Source organism: Mastomys coucha, unplaced genomic scaffold, assembly GCF_008632895.1.
Source record: "Mastomys coucha isolate ucsf_1 unplaced genomic scaffold, UCSF_Mcou_1 pScaffold15, whole genome shotgun sequence".
NCBI classification, from domain to species: Eukaryota; Metazoa; Chordata; class Mammalia; order Rodentia; family Muridae; genus Mastomys; species Mastomys coucha.
In genome coordinates this window covers 5525444-5529458 of record NW_022196897.1, presented here as the reverse complement: position 1 = coordinate 5529458, position 4015 = coordinate 5525444, and the positions used below count along the sequence as shown (strand labels likewise).

The window sequence follows — 4015 nt, the reverse complement described above, 5'->3', positions numbered from 1 at the left end:
TGGGATCCTCCTTAGTGTTGGGGTGTCTGGCATATGCTACCAAGCCTGACCCCTTAGTGTTTCTTTTTCTTTCTTTGTGTCTATGTGGGTATGTATATATGTATGTGGATGTATACATGTATGCATATATGTATGGGTACATACACATGCATGCATGGTATGTGTAAACATGTGTGTATAACATACATGCATGGTGTGTGTATGTATGGGTACAGATACATGCACTAATGGTGAGTATATGTATGTGTATATATGCATGCATGGTATGTGTATGTATGGGTACATATATATGCATGGTGAGTATATGTATTCATTATATGCATGCATGGTATGTATGTGTACATGTGTGTGTGTGTGTGATTACTCATACATGCACATGCAAAAGTTGGTGGTGTTTGTCTTCTTCTACCATTTTCCATTTTATCTTTGGAGACAGGATCTCATGACTGAATATGCTACTCACTGGTGGGTTAACATGGCTGGCTGACCACTAAACTCCAGGAACCTATCTATCTGTTTCTGCACCACAGGCTTTGAGGACAGATACAAAACACCAGCTTTTATATGGGTGCTGAAGATCCAAACGTAAGCCGTCATGCATTGCACCATCTCCATAGTCCCTATCACTTCTTCCAGGTCCATGTGGTTATCAATTCTTAATTCCTTACAATAGAAATTGCATTTCAATATGAGTTTTTGTGGGGACATTCAAACTCTCCATCTATGTGCATGCTCTTTGCACAGAGGAGAACAAAATCATCTACTCCACTGTCCCCAGGATGTTCAACTGTTTCCACATCAACCTAAGGCTAAAATGCAAAGTTTCATCTAGGATTCAAGACAAATTTTCCCCAGCTGCAAGGTCACAAACTCAAATGATGCTGTCCACTTCCTAGACATGGGATGGACAAGAATGGGACATTTCTATGTCAACAGAAGAAAGCAGAAGATAGGGAGCAGTCAGGTGCAGTTAAGTCTGAGACCCAGCAGGCTAGAGGCCAATCTTAAGACTTCTGAATGCAGTGTGTGCAGGCATGTGGGTATGCACATCGTGGGGGTGTACAGACGTACAACACATTTATGGATTCTTATTGTTTTATGTGGCTGTGTTCATGAGGCGTGCTTGTGTGCACATGCCATGCTGCACTTGTGGAGTCAGAGGGCAACTCTGTGGGGCTGGCTCTCTCCTTCATCTTTGTGTGAGCTGCTGGGTTTGGACTCACATTACCAGGCTTGTGCAGCAAGCCCTTGACTGGCTGCACTGTCTTGCAGGTCCAGAGATTGAACTGTGTTTCTTTTATTATTTTTTTTTATGCTTTGGGTAATACTTTTTAAAAGTAAATACAGCTCTTATATGTAAACTTTTCAAAGATTCTCCTTGAAGAGCTTTGTGGCGACCATTTCAGATTTAATGTACAGTAATTTCTGAGGAGCCTCAAACATCCCAGTGAGGAAAAGAATCCTTTTTCCTGTCCATGTGGTCATCATAAAGAAGGCTCCAGGTAGCAAGAAGACTCATTTTATAAACCTCTGGAACAAGTCTGTGAATGATCAGCTAAAGACACCGCCTCTGCTATGGACAGTCTCACTCAATCCATGCTCTACAGTTTTATGTCTTCTAGGTCATCTCTTAGGGTGCTAATCAAGTGGCTAAGGCCTTCCTGTTGGTTTCAAATGCTACTTGATTTCTTGTAATAGGTCTGCATCTATGTAATACTTTTCTTCAAATTTCACAGCTCCAAATTGATTCTGCATCCTGATCTGGGACATCAGTTCCTTCAGTCGACCTTTGAACTGAGTAGGCGCATTCAGTTCCCCTTGAATAGTATCTAGCTGAACCCTCAACTGTTCATCAACCTGGACTGCATAGCCACTCTTCCTTTGGATTTCCTGTCTCATTAGGACCTGTACGGCTCTGTGGGAGAGAGCTGCCAGTTTCCTCTTGTACTGTGCTATTTTGGCCATAGTTGTGACTCTTTTGCAGTTCACTATTATCTTCAGATATGATATCTAGTGTGGTCTGATGCTGCTTAGTCATCTGTTCTTGAACCTTCAGTCTTCGAAGCAATTCTTTGAAATTCACCATTGGTACAGGGATTAACTTTTCAGAATCTGGGTTATCCACTTTGGCCTGTTCCCAAATAATAGGATCACCACCAGTGGGAGGGTTCTGTAAGAGGTGCTTGATCTGAGCAGGAGACAGCTCTGTTCTGGTCGTAGAAAGGGTCACCCCGAGCTGCTGCAGCTGTGTTTCAATGTTGGCTTGCTCAAAGTGGGCATACAGTGTTGTCACTGGAACTCTTCTTGAGGTGCCATTTGGAGAATGCTTAATAACAGAAATGACAACTTCTGTCTGATCATTGGGTAGAGTCTTAATGTCCACCACATTGACAGTAAAGGTCCGGTTTCCTCCCCAAACTTTATGCAATGAATCTACCAATTGCTGTTGTTGGCTTCTAATATCTGTTTATTTTTTGTTGAAAATTAAAACTACTAGTCCATTTTCATCTTTATTATTGGGCATATAACTATAACCTACGGCCTTAAATTGGCAAAAGGGATTTTCCTGTGTAAACTCCACTGGAGGAATCTGGAGGAATGTTATTATTGAAATATCCTTTTCCTGTCCTCCAGAAGGCCTGCAACTGATTTCACTTTGTCAAGATGGCATCTCTCTCATCCCCCAATAGCATTGGAGCAGAAAGAGCACTGGTAGTGTTGATGAGCTGGTTAGACTGTGCAGGAACCTGTGTAGGCTGACTGAAGAGACCACCTAAAGAAGTCTGCTGCTGCTGCTGCTCCTGCTGGGTATTAAATCCTCCAAATCGAAGCCGGGTTCCCAAACCAGTGCCTAAACCAGTGCCAGTTCCTGTCGTTGTGCCAAAACCAGTACTAAAGCCAAAGCCTTTGTTCTGAGTGCAACTGAGAAGACCTGTACTGCCTGTGTTGGGGCAGAAAAGCTAAACACAGAGCCTGCAGTTGTAGTTTTTGTTCCAAATCCTCCAAACCTACCACGGTGGCTGTAGAGGTGCCAGAAGTGCCTGAAGTGCCTGAAGGAGCCCCTGAATTGAAAGCCATGTCATGGGAGCAGTACTTAGATGGTTCCCCTTAACATTTTTTGTTTGTTTAAATTAAATTTGTATTTACTATTTACAGTAGGTAATGGTGGCTGCAGCTGCCAGCTGAAGGGAAGTGGATAAGAGCCTAGACAAGCAATGCTAGCCTCTCATAGAAGGAGAGGTAGAAGGGCTTTTGGAATGGGAAGGGTCAAGGGCTCTTATAGAACAGTCTTAGAATATTTAGCTCTTTAGTGCTTGGTTATCATCCTGTGTCACCCAAACCCTACATCGTTTCTTAATGTCCTTTGTGATCCAGGGAATATGGCTGTTAAAGCTTTGAAGACCTATGGGACAAAAGAGGCCATGTATGCAGGAGTTTAATCAAAGAGCAGAGAAGAATCCAATAAATATCAGCATAAGACCCAAGAGTTTACAGGAAATGATAGCACTCGCTCTGATTTCTGCTTTGAGCATATCTCAAAGACGTGATGAAACTCCTTAAACTTTCCCTTATAGTGGAATTTGAATTTATTTTATTCAGATCTTTGGGAACAGGGTGGCCCAGTAGGCTGAAGGACTTGGTCACATCAGGCAGGAGACAGTGACGAGGCATGAGAAGCTGATGTTCAGAGGGCTGGTGGGAGAGTGGCTTCTATAGTGCAGTGAGATCGTGTTAGCTTTTGCTACCCTGCCCAAGTCCTGGGGACAGGCCGCATGACTAGCCCTTACCCAAATCCGCAGATGAAAAACACAGACACACACAGTTGTTTAATTTCAACTTGCCTCATTGGCTCAACTGCTGAATGCCTCCAATATACCTCTGCTAGTGCGCCCTTCCCAGTACTCCCAGCTCAGCACCCTAAATCTGTACTCAGCTTCAGTTGCTCAGCCTCCTTTATTTCCAGGTCAACACCCCAATTTCCCACGTGTAGAAGAGGTCTGTGGTAACTCTGCCC

General features: G+C 43.4%; 1 pseudogene; it reads right to left on the bottom strand.

The window, feature by feature from the left end:
- Positions 1 to 1551: 1551 nt before the first annotated feature.
- LOC116091860 lies at positions 1552 to 3078 on the bottom strand (annotated as a pseudogene).
- Positions 3079 to 4015: the final 937 nt, after the last annotated feature.